This window comes from Pteropus medius, unplaced genomic scaffold, assembly GCF_902729225.1.
Source record: "Pteropus medius unplaced genomic scaffold, Ma_sr-lr_union100, whole genome shotgun sequence".
Lineage (NCBI taxonomy): Eukaryota > Metazoa > Chordata > Mammalia > Chiroptera > Pteropodidae > Pteropus > Pteropus medius.
Window position 1 is genome coordinate 18,670,096 of NW_024352785.1, and position 26,732 is coordinate 18,696,827.

The window sequence follows — 26,732 nt, forward strand, 5'->3', positions numbered from 1 at the left end:
TTTTTTTAAGTGGAAGAGGATAGAAATCAGCTGAACATAAGAAAGAGCTTTCCAGCAATTCGAAGTTTGTTTTTGCTTGGGTCATCCGGACGCGGAGAAATTCTTTAGTAAGGAAGCGGAAGATGGATAGAAAAGTAGATTTCGGAATTCACGTCCTGCCCAATCCACAGACGGAGAAAAGACTCCATCCATTTAACTATCCCTGGGTCTCCTGGGACCCCTTGGCGAGTCGGCAGAGGGAGCCATTCCCCAAGAAATCTCCGCGCGAGGCCTCACAGAGATTTTCCTGCGGGTCGGAAGAGTTGTCTCTCCGCCCCGCCTCTGTAAAAGCAGGTTCCCTTCTCCCCACCCATCTCCCCACTTCCCCCGCATCTCCCCTACCTCCCCTCGCCAAGTCCCGTCCAACCTTCCCAACCACTTTGTTGCAGCTTCGCACACTCTGGTACCGCTAGGTCATCCATCCCTTTCCTTTGTCCCACATTTGCATTCCTTCCCTGGCACTGCTGGGGACGTGCCGTCCATTCCAGCTGGTCGCTCGGGTGCTGGCCCCAGTGCCCTGAATCCTCATAGAGGGTCTAGAGCACCGTCCAGGGACTTTGGCGAGGGGGCACGCACTGAACTTGAGTCGGTACGCAGACAGTCACTCTCTCTGCCATTCCCTGAGGTGACCTCTAGGTTTGCCAACTTCGTGACTGGATTATTGGCGGGGTCACTTTCGGGCGGTGGAAGCAGCTCAGGGCAGGGGCGACCCGCGATCCCGGCGCAGGAGTCGGGCCGGGCTGATCCGCCGGTTGCAGGAGGGACTGTGCGCGACGCCAAGCGACGCCCCCCTCCAGTGGTCACTACTCCGGCGGCAGCAGCTGCAGCAGCGGCAACTGCTCGCATCCCGGCCCTGGCTCGGGTTACTCCCCTCCTCCTCTTCCAGCATCTCGAGCCAGAAGGGGAAACCTTATTCAAGTTTGCAGCGAGTACTTTTCCCGGTGCGCAAAACTGGGGGTCTGGAAACCCACTGAGACCGGTCTCCTAATCCGCGTCTCCACCTTTGAAACTGAACGAAGACTTCCAAGTATTGCTCTCGTCTGAGACGCTGCTTGGAGGGTAACTGCGCTGTTTGGGACAGATTGTGCTTCTCGGCGGGCGTTGGGTGAAAACAGGAGAAAAAGTGTTGCGCTGCGAATTTCAGGATCTTGTGACCTGGTAAGAGTTGGGCAAACTCAGTTCTGGTGGCCAGTGGACATTGGCCGGATTCAGGATGGTTTCTTATGGGCGAGGGGCACATTTTCCTTCGCCAGGATACCCGGGTGCCGCGTGAGGTGGCGCGAGACGGGCTCAGTCTGGGTTGTTTACGTGTCTCGGTGGTTTATTGTTATTGTTTGCATTTGGTTTTCTTTCTTGGGGCTTTGGAGGAACTTCTTGGAGTATTTTTCATGGGAAGACATCCCATTACGCATTTCATTTTGTACAATTTCTGCCCTTGGGTTGCCTTGTCTGTGTGTTCTGTGTTGATGGGTGTCATAGCTGGGTATAGAGAGGTTTGAGGGAATCAGACTGAGAATGAAAAGCAGTTTCAGCTGAGCCCTTCCTTTGAGATCAGCTTTACTTCTCCTCTGGGATCTTGACTTGTTTTCTAAACTTTTTCTCCAGTGTTTGATATTCAGATGGTGCGGGTAGACTTGGGATAGTCCCTCTTCCTGCGTTCTCAGCGTCCTTTAGGGGTGCTAGGATTGCAGACTGAATTAGACTGGAAGGGACTCTTCCTTGTAGGAATGCCTGTGTCTTCAGGGAATGCTGGGAGAGGCGATTCTTCAAGCCATAGTTACCACGGAGGGATCTATCTCGTGTTGGTCTTTTAAATTCCTTTGATCTAGGATTTTTACCCCTGCTTTAGGGAAATATTTTGTCCTTTTTATTTTTTCTTTCTGGAGGTCAGAATGATATCACTGCGTAAATGAAGTATAATGATATCTTTGGTGCTTTTTTCGAAAATATCCTTACACAAGGACCCAGACTCTGTAAGGAAAGTTGAAGTTCGAGATTTTATTAGCCCAAAAGTTCTTAGGCAGTGATATGCATACTATCCCAAGGCAGAGGAGAATGACATTCCTTCTTGGTTCTCCTTATATTCCTCCTTTATAACTTGGGTCTCACTTTGTGTATGGTCTACCCAACTAAAGATGCTCATTCCATATGAATGAAAAGACTGGGACCAGATCATTTTCTCCAGAAATGCCTTCTTCCTGACATGACTGTTCCAAGAGGTCAGCTTGCAGGGTTTGCTTTGCTGCTCTGTGGTCAGAGAGTTCAGTTGATGGTAAGCTCTGGGACCAGGTAGCCTGGGTCATCTCTCAACTCTGTCACTCTCCAGTTGTGTGATTTTGGGTGTTACTTAACCTCTCTATCCTCATCTATAAAATCAGAATGATAATAACAATGCTTACACCAGAGGGATGTTAAAAAAATTAAATGAGGTAATGTGTATGGTGTGCTAACAAGCTAACAAGATAATAAGCATGTATTAGCCATTATTATTACTGTTACTATAATTATTAAGCTAACATTGGTAACTACTGCTGTATCAAGACAATATAAGTTTTATTAGCTATCAGTAATTTTTAGCTATTGTTTCTACTTGGATGGCCCTTGAAGGCTGCACTTATATGGGCTTTACTCCCACCTAGAACATGATGTATTGTCAAACTTGGGTCAGACATGAGCTTTGCGTTGCTTCCAGCCAGGGACCCTTTGGTGGAATGGAAGGTGCATGTGGCAAGCCTGAGATTTGTAGAGGAGGGATTATGGATGCCAGAGGGTTCTTGGGACAGGCCAGCAGGTGGGAAATCTCTACTTAGTTTATAATCTGTAAACTACACTGCCTTAGGAATTCCTTGCATTAATATACCCCCTTTAACCTATTTTTTAGAGATCAATCATTTATTCAATAAATGTATATTAAGTGTCTATTACATTTCAAGGACTGCTCTAGGTTCTATGTTAAGTTTGTTGGCTTCATTTAAAAAATGGATATGCATCAATATTTGCTTTAATGCCCTCCCTCCCCCATTTCAAGCATTTTAGGGCTTTGTGTGATACCAGCACCCTATAAATTAAATCCTGCTACTTTTAAGCAATAATGAGTTCAATACCTGTTAAAATAAAAAGCATGTATTGAAGAATTGAACAAAATATTCAGTATAACCCCTGCAGGGCACTTCTTCTATCAGCTTTATCATATGTAAACTTGTGTGGGGAGGTGGGAAAAAGTTGGATAATCTAGTGTTCCTTCTGGCTCTAAGATCCTTAAATTAGTGGCCTTACTTGATTGGTGGATGTTTTTAAATCTCCTTTTTCTCTTTTAACATTTGTTTTAGGTCCATCGTTGCATGTTAATTAAAGTGAGTAATGACACTAATAATTAGTAAAAAAGAAAAGAAAAGAAAAGCATTTAGTTCTGCTTGTATTTCATTAGCTATTCTCAGACTTTGATATACATCAGAAGCATGGAAGGGGACTTTGATAAAAAGATTAGATTGAATTGTGAGAAATTGCCAAAATTTGACCATTCCGACCTACATAAAATGTCAATTTCGTATCATTCAACCTAATATAAATCCTGGGTCCCTCCTCTATGATTCAGATGCAGTAAGTCTCGAGTTAAGTGTGAAAAGTCTGCAGTTCTACAAGTTCCCCAGATGATAAAAACCCAAGTCACATGCTCATTTAGCAGCAGTGGATTTATCTTTCTCATGATTGTCTCCTTGGTCTAATAGCATATTTCTAAAATACAAATCTGATCATGTCATTCCCTTGTTTAAAATCTGTGGCAGCTCCCCAGATGGTGAGCATCAATGGCAACCAGGTGCTTATTAAAAATGCAGATTTCAAGGCTGTACCCCAGATGCAAGGGCTAGAAATCTGCATTTAGCAGCTGCCCTAGTGAATCTGATGGAGATGATCTCAAATCACAATTGGAAAAACCCTGGCTTGTAGCATAAAGCCTGACCTCTCTAACATGATACACGAGACCAGGTTTGCACTGTCTTCTCTGGGTTTGTTGCTCTGCTTCCCTGTTCCCCAAGCCTCTAAGCACCAGTGATCTTGATCTTGTTACTGTTCCTTGGAGAATATGTTGCCTGTTTTCACTCCTCCCTGACCCACCTGTGAGGAAACTCTCTGGGAAATGTCTTTGCTCCTCTTTTCAGCCTAAAAGATTATTTGCTACCCATTCATCTTTCAAGGTATAGTTCAAATAAGACCTCCTCTCTGAAATTTTTCCGATTCTCTCACGTTAACAAGTGATATCTCACATGATTCCTATTCTGCTTTGTGGATAGCTTTAATAGCATCTGCCATATTGAATCAACTGTGCTATCTGGATGTTTCTCCAATTGATTGGTGAGATTGTCATTCTTTATTCTAAGCCTTTATCCAAATGACTGGCACATAGTAGTTACATAATAAACGCCTAAAGAACATAAGAGAAGAATGAATGAATGAACACTAATTAACATTTTCTTAGCACACGAAGTGTTTGGGATAGTCACTATGTGCGTACTAAGAGTTGTGGAGAAGCCAGTCAAAAATTTATGATTTGGCTAGATGTAGTCTACAAAGTGAGTTAACATGGAGTGGGAAAAGGACAAGATAGAATATCCTAAGAAAACTTATAAACACTAAATGCCACCAAATTAATCTTACATGTTCAATACTATGGAAGCACTATGGTACAAGAGCTGAGTTTATCATACCTCTGAGATGGTTTTGGTTGTGAGTGGCAGTATCAGGACATTGAAATAAAAGTGCCGATGCCAATACAAATTTTAAAAAAGCTTTTGCCTTGTGCCTTTTAGTTCATAAAAACCTTGGTATTTATTTTTGTATTTGATCAGCAACATGATAACTCATTTTCCCCACTTTAGTACGGGATGCCTTCCTAAAAGCTATGCAAAAGCCTGCATGTTATAAAGGATGTTGGTCCTAGATAGTCAAATATATTATAAAGTTTCTAATTTTATCTTTTCACTTAGGCACAGCATTAGGCTTTCAGTTTATTCAGTTTATTCATTTCTTTAATTTTTCTTTCTTTAAACTTTCTGTAATTTTGGTTATTTCCTCCTCATTTGAACACAGTTGACCCGCTCAAGTTCAATAAACGAATGATTCTGATTAAAGGTTTGCCATTTTTGGCATGACTGGTACCTTCCATCTTTGTCTCATTTATATTAAGTATGTGAGACAAAAACTTCTTGTAATTACTATTAGGTCTTAAATTTTTTCATTTCCCACTCATTTTTTTTTTAAATAATGGCAATATATAATAACATTTGAACAAATGAACAAACAAATCACAGGATAATGACAGAAATGGTGATGCTGCAAAGTGGAACTTATGTCATGGGCCACTCCACCATAAAATAAACAACAACCAAAGTTCAGTCATGGGATAATGTATAAGAGTTCCAGTGACATAGGGCAGGAAGGTAGCAGCATCATTGCATGAAGTACAAATATCCAGGTTATTTGGATTTCAAGTAAAATGATATTAAGCACTGCCTGTGGTCTCAATCTCTCACGGATATATATCTAGTATTTCATTTTAAAAATTAGCTTTGTTTTAAGAATTAACTAAGATTTATTGGGTTCCATTGATTTGTCTTTTTTTCAATTCTGTTTCCAAAATAAACCTTTTCTACCTTAATTTAAACTTGCATCTAGATGTACTTTTCTAAGTCTCTTACCTAGTCTCCTAATGTCTTCATTCATTCATTCATTCATTCATTCATTCTCTCTATGTGAATTTCCCAAGGTTTTGTATTTATATCTTGTCTTTCTTTTCTTCCCAATTTAATATTATTTTCCACTGTGACCATTCTGTTTTTAAAAATAGTTATCTCAGAGGATTAATTAATAGCACTTAATGAAAGGATTTCTCATACTATGAGGAAAAAAATAAGATACAAACCAGTGTTATTTTACTTTATACAATTTTATTTGTAAAACTGCAAGTCAGCATGTGGATATTATTTGATAATGCATACTCCATGTCATTAGCCAGTCTGGAAAGTGTGAATGTGATAATACATCCTGTTATTATCTATGTTCATTTCTAGTGATTTCCTCTATCGTTTCATTTCCAGTGACTTATAACTCCTCGATAAAGAAACTATGTAAAGCATTTCAACCACCTCAATTTCCTACTCTGAGGGTAATAAATGGTACCCTTCCCCCTTTCTAAAACAAAGAAAGCGGTGTTTCAGTATGGAATGCCTTGTCTTGATACGTGCATGTGCAAGATATTAGTATCTGTTAAAAACATCTTATCTTTGGGAACAAGGGGGCCTCATCCTAGAGGGTGACTTAAGTGCCTTGCCTGGCTGACATGAATTTGCTGCACGTATTTGATTGGTTCTAAAACCTTGCCACAGTGATTATTCCCATGATGGAGCCCATGATGGATCTTTACCTTCTGGTAAAGAATCATGTTTGTCTTTTTTAAGAAGTAATTTTTGGTGGCAAATTAAACATCAAAACACATAAATTTAACTTATTCCTGATGAAACAAAATAGAGGAATGAAATCTATGTTTTGGGCCCAGGGTATTACTTCTACAATCAAAATGAAAATTGTAAATATCTACTTTAATTGATATCTTCAAAAGGGTGCTCTATTTATTTTTTGGATAAGGAATTGATGACAAGATGTGACTTTTGTGTTCTTTAAAAAAGTAATTGGTTTGAGTTTTATTTTTGCTCTGTGAGTTATTTATTGGGTGTACAGGGCATAGGGATACTATGTGGAATTACCAAGATACTTGCCTTAAAAAAAAAAAAAAGATAAAAAAATACAACTGACTGTTTAAGGCTGGGCGTGATAAGGGCCAAGTGGGCAGTTCTGAGAGCTGCTTCGAGAGCTCATTCTAGAGAGAGGACTCTGTGTGCTCACGGAGGTTTCTTGGCAGTGTGGGACCTTGAGGGAGAAAGGATTTAAGTGGATGGGGGTATTTTAGACAGGCGAGTGAGCTCAGCAAACATGTGGCCACAGTAATTTGCAAGACATTTGCAAGCAATAGTGACTAAACCATTCTGCACGAAGGGTGAGTTAATATTTGAGAATCTTTATGACAGCTAAGCATGGGGCTATAGGACTAGACTCTGCCTGTTCCCACAGCACTATATGCATTAAAGGAGCCCCTTGCATCACACTGCTATTATTTTATTATATAAACCAGATGTGCTTTGGGGTACTTTATGGAGATGTAAGTAAAAATTGAGCCCTGATTTCATGAGAAGGTGTGAAATGAGAAAACTGTTATTTCTTTCAGCCACTATGGGGCTTCTTGGGGATGGAGATGGAGACAAGGCTCATGTTTCTACTAGAGTCATCTGGTTCTGAATTCACATTTTCCCTTAAGAAGCTTAGTTTAAAGATGATCTTGCCACACTACAGTACTGTCTCTCTTAGCATGAAGTGGTTCACCCAGCCACAGATATCACTTTACATCTTCACCTCATAAAATATACCAAGCATGTGCCTCTAGTTGGCTGACTTTTAAGGCTCAGAACTATGGAGGAAGTTGGCCTCTTAAAACTAAACATTAAACATGTGTTTTAAGGGCTGTTTATCCATCCCACCATCCGTCATTTTCTGAAGGCTCTAGCCTCTGCCAGGTTGCTTCAGCACCCTCCTTCTCTCCCTGCACCTCCCTCTTTTTGCTCATAGCTGACTCGACCCCCAAACTTCCACTACTTTCTGAACAGCTATTATTATTATTATTTAATTTCCTGTCGCATTCTCCACATTCCTTGGTGCCCTCATCTTTCTCACCTTTCTTCTCCCCAGGTGTTTTCTCCTATACTAAGATTTGATTACCATGGCATAAAGTAGTTGCCCTTTCAGAATTCCTTCCCATCTGTACATCCTTTGAACAGAGAGATGTGCAAAATCAGTCCATTAATGAGGCTAGAAATGCTTGAGATCTCTGTTTGGCCTATGTTTTCAAACTTTAGGGGCCTGAGAATCACCAGCAGGTACTGGATCCCCTGTGATGATTTAGATTCAGTAAGAGTGTGGTGGGGCCCAGGGATGTGTATTTTTGACAAGGAATTCTGACATAGGTGATCCATGGATGCACTATAACTCTTGTTAGGGCTATACTGCTCCGTTCAGAAGCCATGACTTTTTTCTTTTTTCTTTTCTTTTCTTTCTTTCTTTCTTTTTAATATTTTAGTGAGTTGGTCAGAGTGGGTCACTGAGAATAGCTGGTCTGTGAGAACCTGTGCCTCTCTGTCTCTGCTTGGAGGGACAATGGCAGTAACACAACGCTGTTCATGTGACAGCCAGAGAAAAGGGCCCATTGTTTGGGGGTTGGCTGATGCTCTATTCTGCTCTGGCCAGCCGTCCAACTGAGCTTGGTAGCCCCAAGGAAACAGACACACTTGAATCAGAAAGACAAAGAAAGGAGGTCAAGGCCTTTCACAGTTAAAGTACTTGCAGCAATGTTGTCAGAGGTAGAACTTGGGAAGGAAAAAAGTAATTCTGTAGAAGCATCATTATTACTCTGCTGGTTTAGTAGCATGAGACATGGCAATAGTGGAACATAAGTCTATTAGAACTCCCATTCGATCTTTGGCCAAGGAAGAATTATTTCCTACCATGGCTGCTGACTCATCTTATGGCAGAGTTTTATTATTGATTTTAAAAATAAAAAGGATCTCCCTTTGCCCATGATAGGCAAAGTACATTTCTCAGCCTCTTTTCTCCAGGTCCATCAAAGACAGATATCTATTTGCTCTGAAAGTCCACCTAAATCAAGGCCCATGACCGCAAGAGAATGATTCTTCGTTCCAGGGTTAAGGTGTATATGGTGTATTAATAATTTCCTTCAGAATCTAGAATCAGATATCAGTTTTGAAGCTGAGAATTTTTTTTGAGATGAAATACAATTAGATTCATAAAAAGTTATTGATCTATCTGGATGGTTTGGGGATTGGGAGACTCCCCAGATGTCATTTAGATAGCACTCCTCATCCCCAACTTCCAAACTGGAGGGAAAAGGTTGCAAACTTCCTGTAAAGATCTAATTTGGAGTTCAACAACTGGCTATATTCTTTGTTTCAGAAGAAGATTCAAATTCAAGGTCATAGCCTCAGCGAAGGTTGCAGACATTTTGCACAAGATTGTTCTTTTAGTCTGATTACTACTCCCTTTCTGAAAAAGTATGTCATTCATTCAGCCTTTGCCTCTGGGTTTCTTTCAAAGGGAAACTTAGTCCCTAGTTCCTGTGGATATTTATAGGTGGCCTTTTCTTTTTTTCTTTTCTTTTCTTTTTTCCTTTTCTTTTCTTTCTTTCTTTTGTTTTCTTTCTCTCTCTCTCTCTCTCTCTCTCTCTCTCTCTCTCTCTCTCTCTCTCTCTTTCTCCTTCTTTCTTTCTTTCTTTTTTTTATGTTAGGCACAGAATACAGCCTTGAGTGATGCAGAGTGGAGAAAGCCTTTTCTGGATGAAATGGGTTGTGGAGAGCCTATTTACCGTGTTCAGGCAGCTCATTGCGATAGGAATCCTTTTGTCTGTGAGATAAGAGGTTTTCTGACTGGGATTGTTAGGCTTAACAAAATTTATACCCAGGAGACGATGTATGATTTGCTTGACGTCACTTAGAGCTTGTAATTAAGTCTGTCATTGCACCTTGATTATAGACTATCATTGTAAATCCATTAAAGAAGGAGAAGTAAGTGGACTACAGAGAGGCAAGTGGCTTTATTTTCTTCATTATGTTTCCACTCCCCCTTCCCCTTGCAGTTTGTTTATACTTTACTGAGTGGATATTTGGTTTTACCAGTGATATAGATGCCTCTGAAGTGGAGAAGGGGGAGAGTATTCTTTGCAGGTGGCAAAAGGGTTGAGTTAAACACGCTCCTGATTAGTTAATTAATTTTCAATTCATTGTCATTAGTCTATTCATTTGGCTCCATTCTTGTTATTTAGAGACGCGTCCTCCTTAGTGCTGCAAGAGATGAGGACTGTGCTCTACTTGAAAAAGTAGGAAAATGATATGTTGTCTTTTATTCCCGAGTGACACATTTAATACTAATGCTTTTTAGGCATAGGATGCTTGCTGGGACTTAGTTTTATGTCAGAATTATGCCCAAGGAGGGCTACTGGAATGCTAACATTGTTCTATTTAATCTGGGTGTGGTCATGTGGGTATGTTCATTTTGTGAAAATGAACTGTTCAATTCTGATTTGTGTTCTTTTTGGTATGTATTTTATACTTCAGTAAGAAGTTCAAAACTTTTTAAAGCATCATGTTTAAAGTTCTAGCAGTGATGAAAAATGGATATTTTCTGGGAAACCCAACTGTCACATAATTTGGGGCCTGGCAGGGCTGGGAGGAGCTTTAAATATCCATAAATTCACTCTTACTTCTATAGCTGGAAGAGCTTTATGTCAGAAAGCATGGACCAGCACTATCAGAGTTGATTGTTTTATGTTTCTGGACAACATATGCAGTGCCTATGAGGTCAACAGTGTAAGCAGAACAAAATCACTCCTCCAAGCTGACCAACTAGCAAATCTTCTCATTTCCATGCTCTACCCTCCTCCTGCTCACTGTAATCTGTCCAGAAAAATCAGAAAAAGACTCCATAGATCTATGGATCATGGCTATTCCTCTGAATTTTTAGATGACATCTCTCCTGAAGTCTAATATTAGAATGCTTTTTTCCCCCCTCACGTTTTTCTTATTGTGACAAAGCGATATGAGGTGTGGAGTCTTTGGCTCATCTCTCTCACTTATCTTAGCCATCACTGCCTAAGCTCACAGTGAGCTCCCGGAGCAATACCTGTAAAGGTGGAACAGCCCTATAAACAAAATGATGCTTCTAGCATAAGAGTAGCCTGTGGTCCTTTTTCTATCTAGAGGACATCTGTCATTATCAGTGTTGGTCATCGTACTTATAGAACATCGTAGCTTGCTATTACACTATGGAGCTGGTAGAATCAAACAGAGAAAATAGGAGCATTTTTTTTTTTTCCTGAGGGAGAATTTGGAGTCCTTGGCTTTGAAATGGTTATAGCATATCTGTGTGAAGTCCGAGTATCTATTCTGTACACTTCCTTTTGGCATTGGACTTAAAGGTTAACTATTGATTTACATGAATACATGTGATTAAAGTCTTGAGTTGAGATAAGATTTCGATGGTCTGAGTCTACTCCTGCCTGATTTTGTCATTACCATATGAAATGACAAAGGACAGCCTGAATTGGGACCCCATCTCTGCCCATAAAGCTTTGTGACCTTAGTAGGCTCCTTAACTGTAAGTCTCTTTTCATTGCATGTGAAATGATAACAGTATATACCTCAAAGAGTATTACATTAAGCATCATGGTAAGCACATAGTGAGTGCTCAATAAATATTTTATCATTATAACACCAAGTAATGTTAAAATAGGGAAGAATATTAATGTCTAGGAATAAGGCCTGCTTATGCTTTTTATGAAAGAATCACCCTATAATTAAATACAGAAGTTAGAAAGTATAGTATTTGATACAAAATATAAGCTATAAGCAACTTAAAATATTCTGCAATACAGAAACAGTTAAATTTACTCAGGGGAATGAATGTTTTTAAATGAAAGTAGTATTTTATTTTTTAAAAAAGTTATTCATCTCAATGGTAGAATAAAGATGAGGCTTCTAGTTAATAAATTTGTTCTTCCTTAGTCAATGTCAGCAGAATTAAAAAGTGTTCAAACAAAACCTTGAGCATCAATGTTTATAGCAGCATTATTCAAAACAACCAAAAGGTGAAAACAACCCAAATGTTCACCAACTGATGACTGGAGACTGGGTATACAAAATGTCATATATCTATACGTGGGATATTATTCACCCATAAAAAGGAATGAAGTATGATACATGCTACAGCATGGATGAACCTTGAAAACATAACGCTTAGTGAAAGAAGCCAGGCATGAAAGGCCACATGTTGTGCAATTCCATTTATGTGAAATATCCACTATAGGCAAATCCATAGGTAGAAAGTAGATTAGTGGTCGCAAGGGACTGAGGGAGGGGGAAATAGGAAGTGATCGCGTCATGGGTATGGGTTTTCATTTAGGGATGATGAAAATGTTTTAGAACTAGATAGTGGTGATGGTTGCACAATATGATTAAAATGATGAATTTTCTGTTATGGGAATTTTACCTCAATTAAAATTTTTTTTACCTTAAGTTTTAAAAAATCGGTGAATGGTTTGCATTTGTCTGCATTGGTTAGTCGATCCGTGTTTATGATGTGTTTGCTATGAGCTCAGCATTTACTGCATGTTGGAGAGAATACCAAAAACGAGAAGGCACAGCACCTGCCTTCAGCACATTGCCAGTCTGCTTGTGAAGACGGAAAGGATGAGGAAGCAGGTGATAGATATATTTCAGGTGAATCCATCTTCTAACAGGTTAAGATCACTATGGATTTGGTGAGAAGGCTGCTTAGAAGAGACGGGACTTTGAAAGATAAGTGAGCTTCATGTGATCGGAGGAGAGAGTTGGTAGACATGCACATGGTTGGGGTGAGGGTGGTCAGGGGCAGGAGCAGGCAGAGATGGTCAGGGGGAAATGTTCATATAATGGAATGTCACTATTGATATTGTAGGTTAGAGCCACGTTGGAAAATTTTTAAAAGTTGATGAAATTCTCTAGGCAGTGGATACCAAAGGATTATCATTGATGACAAGAGTATAAAATGAAATAAAAATGGGAATACAATAAGGAGGATATTGCAGTGATTTCATTAAATCTAACACAATCTGTTATTCATTTATTCAACAAATATTCATTGAGTACCTGTTACATTCCATGTGATTTTCTATGCTAGGGATAGGGCAATACTTAAGATTAAAAATGCTTCTACCCTCTTGGGTTTGCATTTCAAGCATTGACTACTTTGTCCAGTGAACAAATGTAGTGGAAAAGTTAAGGCACAGATGTGCTATAATGCAGAAGTTTAGAGTGTGGATTCTAGAACCAGCCTCCTTAGATTTGAATCCTGGTTCAGTCCATTATTTACTAGATGTATGACCTTGAGCCAGTTACTCTAGACTTCAGCTTTTTATCAGTTAAGTGAGGCATGATAATGGTAGCTCTTTCATAGAGTTGTTATGAGGATTAATTGAGATAATAAGTGAAAAGTACTTAGGACACTATCTGGCTTGTGGTAGATACTCAGACTGTTTTGTCTGTATCTCATTGATTAATTTCTGCTCAAGGATTGTCTAGGTTACTTCTGTTTTTAATTCAGTGAGGCTATTGTAGGATCCTAGTGTGTTGCATCTCAGGTTTATGCTCTCTTTAATATGCCATACTGTTTTAGATATTGAACTTGTCAAGTTAATTGACATACAGACTCTGTCTTCATAGTTTAGGAAAGCAGCAAAATTCTTCTCTCTAACAAACTACAGTCCTTATCTTGGCTGGGGCAAGAGATTCCAGATAATGCTTCTTCTAACATTCTGAATCAAGAAGTCTTTTGAAACATCTTGGCCTGAGAGGCACTGCCCTTTCAGTGTTAGGAGTTTGGTGATAAGGAATGTAGTTGATGTCCCAGACTTTAGCACATCCAGTCTCCCTCTGGAGATATAGCCACAGTTTTAATTTAATTTTGTGTTACTTTGTCACAAGTGCCACAGGCCACCTCAATCTCTGTGCCTCTATGTCCCTCTCTGTGACAGGGTGAAATAGCCAACCATCTCATCAGGAGGTACATTCTTGGGGTGAGATGAGGCTGCATAAACTTTGAGGACCTTTCTACTTCTAGAATAAATTCATTCTAGAATGTAAGCTCCTTGAGAAAGTAGGATCGATCTAATATATCTTTCTATCCCCGAATGGTCAAGCATAGTGCTGTGGGCTGAACTGTGTCCAGCTCCTCCCACCCCCATTCCCAATTCATATGTAGAAGCTACCCCACAATGTGACTGTAGTTGGAGATGGGGTCTGTAAGGAAGTAATGAAGATTAAATGAAGTCATAAGAGTGGGGCCCTAATCCCATAGGACCGATACCCTTATTGGAAGAGGAAGAACATCGGAGTTCTCACTTTCCGTCATGAGGAGGCCAGCTGTAAGCCAAGAGGGGCGCTCTCACCAGAAACTGAATTGTCCAGCACCTAGATCATGGATTTCCCCACCTCCAGAACTGTGAGAAATAAATTTCTGTTAAGTCACTTAGTCTATGGCGTTTTGTTATAGCAGCCTGAGCAGACCAAGACAGGTAGACTTTTTCTTTTTTCTTGATTTTTTTTTTTTTAAGTGGGATAGAAACTTAAATATTTGTGGACCTAATTTCAAGATTATTCAGAACTACAAGGACATAAGAATAATATGAAAAAGTGAACCTGACCCACAATCCTAATCTTTATTTAAATGGTTAATCTTCAACGTCAGCAGTGAGGCCAAAAGGTAATATCACCGCTTGATTAAAACTTCCCCAAGACCTGCTCTTTCTTCCAGCGGAGGTGCCAAAGAATGGTTCAACAGGCAATAGTGAGTGAGAACATATTCGGGAGGGTATGAGGTGAGGGAAGAGCCTGGACAATTTATACTTTGGACCTCCAGGTTTTGAACAATTGATCCGTGTAGGAAGCTGCAGAATTAAAGTGGCGAGAATGTGAGGGGAGGGGATGTCATGGAGGCTGCACAAATGACCTAGGCTGGTCTAGGCCAGGGAGGTGAGGTGTTTCCTCCTAAGGAAGAGAAGAGATCCTCTTCCCTCAAGAAGTGTGATGACTACGCCTGAGCCCAGCTAAGGATTCAGGTACAGAGGCTTCCTCCATATAGCTAGCCAGATGGTCTGCTTTTATCTTGCTGAAGACCAGCCTGGAGGAAAGGCACTTTTCTTCTGACATTCAAAAACAAAAACAAAAAAAAACCTTCTGAATGGAGCTCTGCCAGACTAGAGCTGGGGAAAAAAAAAAAAAAAAATCCTTGCCTTTCTTTCAAGGCAGTATGTAAATGATGCTTTGTAGTTTTGTTTGTGTGACCACTAGGGACTGTACAGAGGGCCTCACTGCAGGCCATCACTACTGTAGAGTTTAATTTTTGTGATCATATCCTATAAACTAACCTTCTAGGTCCAATTGTCACCTCACAGCATAATTGTCTCTGGTTTAAGATGTTATATTGTTATGAAATCCAGAAATCTTCTGAAATAGATCCTTTAAGATTGTTTCAGAATTTCATGGACTTATGTGTAACTCACTCCCTAGAGGACAAAAGTCTGATCTTTCTGACTTTGTCCAGAGTTCACTTTCTATTTAAGAAGGATTTCTTAAAGCATGACTTAAGGAAATGCCTGTCTAGCTAGAGAATTTGGAAGAGCATTTTTCATTTCTCGTCCAGGTTGTACTATTTATAAAAACAAAGCCATGTAATTAGGGCCTCAGTGGCATGTAGAGTCATTCACAGGCACATAAGGGAGACCACAGTGTTGTTTGGGTTAGTGGCTTATGTGTCCTTGGATGGTGTCTGTGTCAGACTCCACTGCTGAGAAGGATGGCAACCAAGGCCTGACATGCAGATTTTTAGAGCAAAGTATCAATGAGTAAAGAAAGAGCTTTGGAAGCCAAGCGAGTTTTATCCCTCAGTTCTAACAACCAGTTCTTTAAAAGAAAAGCAGCTTCCCAATCTCTAAGAGTTGGATCCATCACAATATCTAGGAGTTGGATCCATCACAAGTCAGATCCATCACAGAGCAACTCCCTTCAGCACATAGTGGGAAGCACAGTGCAATTTCTTCCACGATGTACCAGGAGGTGACTGGGCCTCTGCCTGGCTCGGGCCATTGTGCCCACAAAGAAAAAGCTGTGTGCAGTGGCCATTTCACCCTTTCTTTTTGGCCCAGCAGTTGTTGGCAGCTGTGCAGCTAGGGAAAACGAAGATGCTTGTGGGTGGTCAGTGTCAGGAACTCAGAATCATTGTTGAAGGCCCAGTGGGGAACCCATGGTCAGAGGAAAGAAGTCCAGATGAAGCAAAATTACTTTAGGAGAGACTGACTTTTAGTGAGTTTTACTTTATTGACTATTCAAATTTTACCTTAAGCGTATTTTATGCTGAGTTGAGTGGGGTGGTAGAATCATTCAGATTTGAAATTCCAGCATTACTTGTAAGTGTGGCTGCCCACTTTTAGAACTGTATTGTTTTGAGGTAATTTTTTGTGTTTTCTAATCCTGGAGCCAATAAAAAGCACTAACAGTGGTGCAGATCTCAAGGTCGGTGTCACTAATATATCATTTATTTATTTTTTTACATAGCCTTGAGTAAAATAAGTAAATGCTTCTAGAATGAGGGAGCATACTTTTCTCCCTGGAGCTTTATTAGGTAGCCCAGAATGATGGAAAGAGTATTGCATCTAAAGGCAAAGAATCCTGTCCTGAGATCTGTCTCTGCCACGGTTTGATCTTAAGCACCTAAAAAACCTCTTTTGTGCTTGTTTCCTTAGTTATAAGTTGAAGAGGTCATAAAGGCCTGTTCCAATCCCCTGAACTTGACTGGGAAGCCTCTGGGGCCGTGTCTGGAGTGTAGGGGTGCAGCCGAGTGGGCGGGTGACAGTGGGATAAGTGAGGGCTCACTGCTGGCAGCACCTGGAGCAGAGTCCCAGCTTCGCCTGAGCCGGCCGTCTGCCATGACCACAGAACTAGACACCAAATGGAAGATGCACAACTGTGTGACAAACAGCTTGCTTTTTCTGCTCCTTTCTATGTCCTGGAGAAGCCAAGTTTGGGGACTGCTGTTTTCCTGGGTCTCTTCCTTTGTGTTGGCTCCTGGTTAGGGCACAGCCGAGCCCTGGTTTGTGGAAATCTTTCCCCTTAAAGCATAACTTTAGCTATGTCTCAACATTTAGCTAACTTCAGACCAAGTCCAGACCTTTTTCTCTCCATGATGGGTACATTTTTTCTACTCTATTATGACAGATCTTTGGGAAACTATGTAAAAATGAGCTGTTCTCTCTCTTTCCCTTTCTTAAACTTAGACTTAAATTTTAAAAAAGAAAAAAAATTGTTAGCTTTTAAAATTTTTCTGAAATTTGATATCTCCTCCTGTTCCTCAAGAGACCTTGACAAATGTCAGGCGATGGCACAGAGCCTCAGTCCGGGAGTGTGATGCGTAAACCCTGGTCCTGCCCCTCTGGGTGATAAGGGAACAGGACTCCCTCTCTAATCCATGCCACATGCGGTGACCTGAGCAGACCCTGCAGGACCACAGAAGTCTTGCTGTCTCCTCATGGAGCAGTTGCTCAAAAGTTATTGTACAGCTGTGGCTGCTTTGTTGGGAAGTGCAGTGTGACTTGATCTTTTAATCTCTTTTCTCCCTATAGGTATTTAAGTAACAACTGGTCTGTAGGAGTACCTGCCAGAAGGGATTGCGATATGCATTCTATATTCAAAAAAGCATTGTTTTGTGTAACCTTAACTTCATTAGCAATTAGAGGGGTGAGGCAAGAATAAAACCCAAAAGCAAGGCAACCTTGTTAGGCCAAGAAAATTCAAGTTGAGGAATTTAGAATTGAAATTGAGGAAGACAAGTTCCTCTAAAACCTCAAATTCCTTGGAAGTCTCCCAGAAAGTAAGAAACACACAGAAGTCCAGATCCCTAAATCCATTTATTCCAAGTTAAACAATCTAATCAAAGTTTTAAACTCAGGCGGACAGTAGTGGAGAGCTGGTCTGCTGACATTGCACGGTGGCTTCAAAATGTTTGATGCCCTTTGGTTTCCTTGTACTTAAAGTTGAGTGACAGTTACATTGCTCTATTTTGGTTTCTGTGTCTGGGTTCTGGAGAAATTGTCATCAGTTTTACAGCTCTGTAGGGGAGGAGAGCAGAAAGGTGACATTCTCCCCTACTGCCCCACAGAGGAGGCAGCAATGGGACTGGGCCCACATGGGGTCACACTGTTACTACATTTGCTGACATTTGTCTCCCTTCACTCTCAAGTTCTAGCAACTAGATTACTAGACCATGAGTGATCCATGGAAGAATGTATGAATGTTTGTTTTACTCATGCAGAGGAGTAATAAAAAGAAGCGAACAGAAGACCCCACCTCTTGGGCAGACATCTGTTACTTACGCCTTAGAACTTGGCTTACTGCTAGTTATTTCTGTTTTTTATTGCGGTAAAATAGCCGTAACATAAAATTTCCATGGCAACCATTTTTAAATGTACAATTCTGTGGCATTAAGTATATTCACATTGTTGCGCAACCATCACCACCACCATCCATCTCCAAAACTTTTTTATCTTCCCAAACTGAAACTCCACAACTTCAACAACTCCCCACTTCCTTTGTCCCTGCCTCTGACAAGCACCCTTCAGCTTTCTGACTCTATGAATTTGACTACTCCGGGTACCTGATGTAATATGTGTGTATAATATCGTGCAATATTTGTCCTTTTGTGTCAGGCTTATTTCACTTAGTGTAATGTCTTCAAGGTTGTTCCATGTTATAGCATTTGCCAGAATTTCCTTCCTTTTTAATGCTAAAGAATATTGCATTGTATGTATATACCACATTTTGTTTATCCATTTTATCCATTAATAGACATTTGTGTTATTTCTCCTTTTCGGGTATTATAAGTAATGCTGCTATGATGAACATTGGTGAGCAAATCTGTTTGAGTCACAGCTTTCAGTTCTTTTTGGTTACATACCCAGAATAGAATTGTTGTATCATACGGTGATACCATGTTTAATTTTTTGAGGAAACACCATTCTGTTTTCTATAGCAGCTGTAGAATATTGCATTCCTACCAACAATACACAGCATTCCAATTTCTCCACATCCTCAGCAACACTTGTTATTTTTTTTGTTTTGTTTCTATTTTGTTTGGATTTGTTTTGTGTTTTGATAATAACCCTACTAATGGGTGTTCGGTGGTATCTCGTCATAGTTTTGATTTACATTTTCATAATGATTAGTGATGTTGAACATCTTTTCCTGTGTATATTGGCCATTAGTATATCTTCTTTAAAAAAAATCTATTCAAGTTCTCTGCCCATTTTTAAATTAGCTTGTTTGTTTTATTGTTGATGAATTGTAGGATTATTTTATTTTTACATATTCTGGATTTTGATCCCTTATCATATTCGATTTGCAAATATTTTCTCCCATTGTGTGGGCTGCCTTTTCTCTCTGTTGATAGTGTCCTTCGATATACAAAAGTTTTTAATTTTTATGAAGTCCAATGTACCTTTTTTTCTTTGTTACTTGTTTTCATAACTGAGAAATTGTTGCCAAATTGTTTCTAGATATTTTAATATGTAGCTCCTTTCTCTGTAATACCACAGAAACCATTACTTGTGGAAATTTATCTTTCGAAGAGATTTTGCTTTGAAATGGCTCTTTTTTGTTTGTTTGTTTGTTTATTTATTTATTTATATGATTTCAGAACTGGTTAATTTCACTTTTTTTTGCCATACTCTACTCTCTCTCTTCTCAAGGGATCACAAAGGCTCATTTGTGGATAAAGAAAAAAAGAGTGACTGAGGGAAAGACTTAGTTTGAAAAGAGTCTCAATCATTTATATTATAGGGGCTGAGGAGAGAAAGGGCAGATTTAAGAAGTCTGGGGGATATGAAAGGGCTCTTTAGCAATCACGACTTACAAGAAGTGTATGACACCAAACTGGACTGTCATTTGTCTGTGAGGATGAGATCTATTTCCTAAAACTCCCATCCCCCTCTCTTTCCCCTCAAGCTGGAAAGATTGTCGAAAAGTGGGGACACCTTGGGAATGAACCTCTAGGGAACTGATACTCCCTCCGAAGAACAGAAAGAGTTGTTTCATGTGCACTTCTCTAAGCTTTTATAAATAAAAGAATTTCTTTTATTTTCATTAAATTATTGTTAAGACTTTTCTAATAGCTTAGAAATCCTTTTCTCACTTACCAATTTCTCATGCTTTACTCATTGTTATTTCTGGATTGTATTCTGTGCATAAATCACCACTAATAGTAGCCACACATCCAAAACACCATGGATATTGCTTGGTATAAAAAAGACACTGCATCATAAATTTATACAATCTCATCCTCAAGAAACAAATTAAACACAGTCAGAGAATGCCGCAAGGACATTGTTCTTTGCAATTGATTGGTCCAGAAAAATCTATTTACAAGGTATATATGTTTTAGTCTTTTCTTGTTATTTATGTTACAACCATATGTCACAACTTCTGTAGCACTAGGCTATTGTTTAAACAACCAGAATTGGGTGAGCATTTGTGTGTTTCCTCACCTGGCATGTTTTAAGACCTGAAATTGTTTGCTGTGGCTTTCTTGTTTCTGTGTCGGGCCTGAAGAGTGGTTTTCTGTGCCAATAATTGCCCCTGTGCTGTTTCCTGCACAGTAATGTGACTTAAGGATATGGAGAGCTGCAGATGTCTGGATTTTTGCAGTTTTAAAAAGTTGAATGATGGCATACGTTATGAAGATAACCCTTTTCAAATGACTGCAGTTTGATTTGTAGACACCCTCTTGCCTACATATACAGACCTGAAGGAATCCATGAACAGCTTTACTGGGGACAAAGAATGATGGCAGTAAGTTTCTCTAATGTGTATGTTACAGAATAAGACACTGAATTCTTAAAGTCCAGTTTGGCGGTTGGTTCAGAGGCCCAAGGCATTCAAGGAACTAGGTCTCCTGAGAAACTGGCTTCTTGGTGTTGCATGTTAGCAGCACTTTTTAAAGTCATAATGACCCCAGGAGCTAGAAAATGCTTTTCGTCTGTAGCATCACATCGTAACTTCTCACTTTAATGTCTGCAACCAGGGATCACAACGAAAAAACCGCAGCTCAGCGCCTCCTAGTCTCACCTTGCTCTTTCCTCTCACCACCGTGCCTGTTTATCATGGGCTGCAGGGAAGTGTGGTGGAGCCCAACAGGGGGAGAGAAGCAGAGAAGTCAGAGCAAGTGGCCTAGGCTCTGCTCCCAACTAACTAACACCAGGAAATAGTGCCTTCAGCTGGCATGGGGGCTTGTACATGCCAAGCTTTGCTTATTTGCCATGGAAATTCTGGCTGTAACAAAGACTGATGCTATTCAGGCAGCGAGCAGGAAGCTGCTTTTATCAGGAGGCTTTTTTGGCACCCTGTCCCACATACACTCCAGTCAATCACAGTAAAGTGCTTAATAACAGATGTGGTAATTAAGCCTGAAGAACTCTGTCTCTATATTTTTTTCGTTTTTATTGCCGGGAATAACAAAGTGCTTCATTAAACCTCCAATCATGCTGATTTTTGAATTGGGCATACTGATATAGTTAAAAATGACATCTCTGCAAGGGCTTTCTTCCTAAGTCCTTATTAGCGAAAGGTGCTGCTAGGGAAAGGTTGGATCAGTTTTGGGGAGGATGGTTCTGTTCTTTCTGGACTGCCATTTGCACTCCAATAAAAAGTATATTGCAGACGGGGTACAATCAGGTTCCTTTAAATATCTTGGATATGAATAAACAGTTTTAGTTTTTACATGCTTGTGAGAATATAAATGCTCCTTGATTCTCTCAGGTTCAAATTATACTGCTTATAGCAAGAAATTAACTTCAGCTTTCAATCTGGGAAAGGTTTCCGATAACCCGAAACCATGGTAAATTACCATATTTTAATAGGATAAATTATCTTGGAAAAAATTTAATTACATCTGAAAAGGTCTATCTTTGATTGTGGCAGTTTCTAAGGCAAATGTCTTCATTAAGGTTGTTTTTCCTTCTTTCTTTTTAAATGATGAGCGTGAGTCTGGCTCATCATTAAAGAAAATGAATCTAAGAATTTAATAACTTAGGACAGGGAGGGAAGTATATGTCCTTAATAGTAAGAGAACATGGCTCAACACTTCCTTTTAAAGCTCTTCCTGGATTGTTCAGAGCTGGTTCTCTGTGACTGTGTGCTCTTGGGAAAGGTAGTCAAGTGGTTTGCCCATTTATGACACGTCTCTGTGTGGCTACACTATTGGATAGTGTAGGTTTGGAAGCTGCATTTATATCACGGAAATGATTTTTTGTTTGTTTCTAATCCAGTATGGCCATAGACATAGAGATTTGGGCAGATATTTTGTTTTAAATATTTTGAAAAGATCTTGGAACTCATTTTATAAAATTATCAATTCATTTCCTTGCCTCCAAATGCACAATTTTGAGTTTTTCAGGATATTTCTCAAGAGACTTTCTAGAGGCTATGTTTTTAAATTAAGCTCTCTTAATCTGACACAATGAAGCAGATGATTCATTGAACATAATTAAGATTTAGTTTAATTTCAGTCCTTGTATTAATAAAGCATAAACTTGACCTGCTTGTCTGATTAGCCCTGAAAAAGAAAAAATGCGTGTTTAACATTTGTATACACATGTACATGTCAAGGCATACCAACCTCAATGTCTCCATATTTGTTTACTAAATCTGAAACCTAATATTTATAATTCACCTTTTACTATCTTTATCCATTTATGCAATATTTTCCACCATTGATGTCAACTCTATTTCTTGCCAAATATGAAAGTAGGCATGTGAAAATTTAGATTTTACCACTTTAAAATGTGTTTTAAGAAACTATCTTTATATAAACCTTACATTGAAATGCAAGACCTCCTAGGTACAGTAGAAAAGACCTGTGGCTCAAGCAGACACTGTCATCAGGATTATTCAGTTGCTGAGAAAGCGAAGTTTTTCTTTAAATAACGTTCAGATTAGTTTCCTGACATTTTTCGTAGAAATAGAGAGATCTTCTGAGATGAACTAGCTCATGCTTTAGTTTCAATTCTATTGTTGGGGGTATATTTCTATAAATTTACGGAGGTGCCTTTTATTATTTTTTTTAAATTAAATCCTTTGGGGTGACATTGGTTAATAACATTATATAAGTTCCAGGTATATAATTCTATAATACATCGTCTGTATATTGCATTGTGTGCTCACCACCTAAAGTCTAATCTGCTTTTGTCACCTTGTATTTGACCGCCTTTACCTACTTAATTCTCTTCCCCCTCTTCTTCCCCTCTGGTAACCACCATACTGTTGCCTGTGTCTATGACTTTGTTTTTTGTTTGTTTGTTTATTCGTTGCTTTCTGCTTTATATCCCACATATGAGTGAAATCATATGGAGATGCCTTTTAGATGAAGCAGAGACTTGGCCAACCGAGAGTGGCCCTGAGCTAAAGCACTACCTCCTGAAGGAATAGGTCACTTCAGGGACTTTTTTCTCTAAGCTACTGGAGCTCCCAGATAAGGCATTTGTTTTCCCCAAGCATATATCCCATTCTCAGTTACTAATCTCTCATCTCAAGCCTCTACATTCATATCAGCTGTCTATGACTCACAGGATACAATCCCTTGACTGCCCCTCAACCTCACAGATCACTACCCAATACAGTGTGAATGTTGCATGCCCTATAGCCCCAAGTTTTGATCTAATGCAGTTTACTATTCATTGAGCAGCTGTTATAGTCTCACAGATGGGAGGGAAGTAGAAATCAGGGATGCATGGAATAGAAGACAAAGATAAAAACATGGGCTCTGATTTCAAGGAGCTTATTGTCTAGTGAAGGAGTTGGGATTGATTACGTCAAAAGCTGACTAGCAGCCCACGATGATACCATCTACACGTATCAGATGAAGGACGTAGAGAGTTAGTTTAATCAGAGCGTTCTATGCAGTTTTTAGTGAAGAGACTAAAGTATGTTTTTACTTATGTCCTGAACACATCATTAACTAGATATGGAATGAGAGAATAAATTATTGCAAAGAGAGAAATAAGTTAACAAGAAGCTTATGTAATGTTTACATTTCAAGCAATTAGGGAGGCTTACATATTGACCTGGATTCATAGAAATGAATTATAGACCTTTCCAAATTAGCAGTGTAGGAAAAATTTAATCCATGCAGGAAACTATTTCCACCCTCCATAGATTCTTCAATTGAGGTAGTCTTCATGTATAATTTAAATTCATTAGATTTTATTTTTTCTTTTTAAATTAAATGATTAGAAAGTTTAAAACCTTGAACAAATGACAATAATATAGTTTATAGGAACTGCTTATTCATAAGAAGGACATTAATGTATTCAATATGATGGGGTCAACTTCATCTCAGGTACTTTCTGCTACCTCTAGTTTCCAATACGTATGATGAAGTGAAGGTATTGCTATTAGAGATTTTGAAATTAAAAAAAAAGTCAAAGAAGATAGTTTATAATAAAAGCAAGAGGGAAATGACATTTTAAAAGAACAAGAATGGAAAAAGGGAAGAGATTAAAGAAAATGTCATAAATTGCAAGCCTGTAGCCCTGCAGAAATTCAGAATTCATGGCTTTAGTTCAAACACTTTTAGCTTCTTTGGTTCAAATTGCTCTTAAGAATTGTCAGAATCTGCTTAAAAGTAAAGGTGTTATTCACCATGAAACCTGTAATTATTTTGATATTAATGTTACAGTTTACTTATTTATTTAATTATTCTTAACATATACTTGGTGTACATTTATGCCCACCTGTGCTTTTCATTTCCTTGCCTCATCTGGTAAAGAACAAACACTTATGTACATTTGGGATCCATTACAATGTTCTTTTACTTGTAGTCACAACGTGACCTTCATCGAAGACCATCAAAGACCTTAGTTACGTCTCCAAATTAAACCTTAAATATATATGAATCCCTTTCTTTTCCTTTCTGTGTATATATTTCAAGCGTATATTTTAAATCACTTTATAATAAAATCTTTCCCTTTTCTAAATTGTATTTCTATTATGCTTATGTTTATATGTTTATCTTCTTGAACACATTGAAGCAGGGCGGTCCTTCAGTTACTGATGACTGTAATAATCTGCTAATTATTGAGGGTTCATTCTGAAATATTCTCAGACTTTATTTTTCTGGTGAAGTTTTCTGAGATGAGTCTCTTTACCAGCCTGCAGAGGCAGGCCCCAGGAATTGTGCTTTTCAACCACGAGGACCCTACTTTTCTAAAGAGTTCTTAGTCCAGCCACGGAGAGTTTGGTTCCATTGCTCTTTTGGTCCTGACTCCTGTACCTTCCTTTTTTACTTCTGTTGCCTAAAACCTGGCCCATCCTGGACCTTCCCTTTGCTGCTCCCAAATGTATACCCCTGTCATCTCACTTTGCCTACAACTGAGGTGAACACCAGGTCCACAAGAATCATGACCAAATGTACCCATGTTTAAGCATGGGTACTTACTGAGAATAAAGGAATGCCAATGAAAAGAAAGCCTTAAACTTTTAAATAAATTTGCAGAATAACTAATAATTAATTAAGCCCTTGAAGGTATCCATTGGTTCACTTCAGAAACAACAAATTTTTTTTTCTCTAATTAAAACAATATTTTTATAGCAAAGCTTTCATTATTTTTCTATAGTAATAATAACTAGTATTATAATCTTTTTGTTGAAATTTGGATTTTTCCTTGCAGTTGTATGGTTTAGAAATTAAATGGGATAATCTTGACTTTCCATTTCTTCCCTTTTATATTGGGAAAAATACTTCAAGATCCAGGACAACTGATTTACATAATCTGAGCTATATTTTTCCTACTCGTTACCCTTTCATTTAATCAATCAGTAGTCAAAAGTTAAGGGCTCTGTATTGCAGAACATGTAGAGATGAACGATGTACTGTTTTGACATTAAGGAGTTTACTACCTCGTAGAGAGATGAGTAAGAAAAAGATGAATAGTGTGTGTTACTACTCTGACAAAGTCCACATTGTCTACTCTCAGGATGTTCCAGGGGTTATGAGGGCAAAGGAGGGTGTCTAGATTGGCCTAAGAGCTCTTCTAAAAGGAAGTAACATTTGATTCTTGAAAATGAATGAGAATTAAGTTGAATCTTCTAAGATAAAGAAACAGCATGGAGAAAGGCATGGAGGAGTGAGAATGTGTAATATTTTGGTTAATTCAAGTAGCAAGAATTGCTCAAGTAATATATAGAAGCGATATATACATGTGACAACGTGCCGAGTGATCAGTCTAGACGTGAGTGAATGCATGCCAGTTTGGACTTTATTGAAAGACAAGCTCCTGAAAGCTTTTAAGTATAGAAGTGTGATGTTATGATTTGTGTTTTGAAAAAAATAGCAGCAACATGGAGGACAAATTAGAAATTGATAAAAAGGATAAATTGACCAAACTGAAACACTAGTCAAAAATTAGTGTTTCTAGGCCTTGGTTTTAAAACTTGCTATCAGTAAAACCTATTTATCTTTACAATAAGCAGTCAAACTAAAGGACTAAGACTACTTAACTGCTTATTTCTATAGTTAGAATGAGGAATAAAACTATATTTGTGATAAATGACAGAGGCATGTATTTCTCAACTCTTTATTTCATATTCTAATGTTAAAACTTAAAAACTTGGTGACTTTTTTAGGAATAGCCAACCAAAAATCGACTATTTCCTCATTCCTGATAGGGGCTTTTGCTAAAATATAAAAATGATAAACAATTTAAAATGATGAGATTATAATAAGTAGGTACAGTTGGCATCACTGGCTAAAATGAATTTAAAAGTACTCTGGAGAGCAGATAAAATTGTCAAATGATGCATTTTTAAAAAGTTGTAAAATCATCCTAGACTATATGCAAAGCTTATAAATACATGAGGCAAGAAGTGACTGCTCTTGCAACAATTTTGCCATTGGAAAACTAACTTAAGCCACCAAAATAATGAAAAATAAATTAAAGGTAA

The 26,732-nt window shown here is 38.8% G+C and overlaps 1 protein-coding gene across 2 annotated transcripts in view; it reads left to right on the forward strand.

Annotated features, from left to right (window-relative positions):
• MEGF10 (multiple EGF like domains 10) overlaps positions 1–26,732 on the forward strand; it is a 332,427-nt gene that overhangs the window by 177,019 nt on the left and 128,676 nt on the right. The window contains exon 1 of one of the 2 annotated variants that reach the window (XM_039848593.1): positions 646–1,197. The exons of the other annotated variant lie outside the window; for it this stretch is intronic. The gene's annotated coding sequence lies outside the window, so the exon portion shown is untranslated. Of the gene's footprint in view, positions 1–645; positions 1,198–26,732 lie in introns of those variants that run through there. 2 annotated transcript variants of the gene reach the window in all.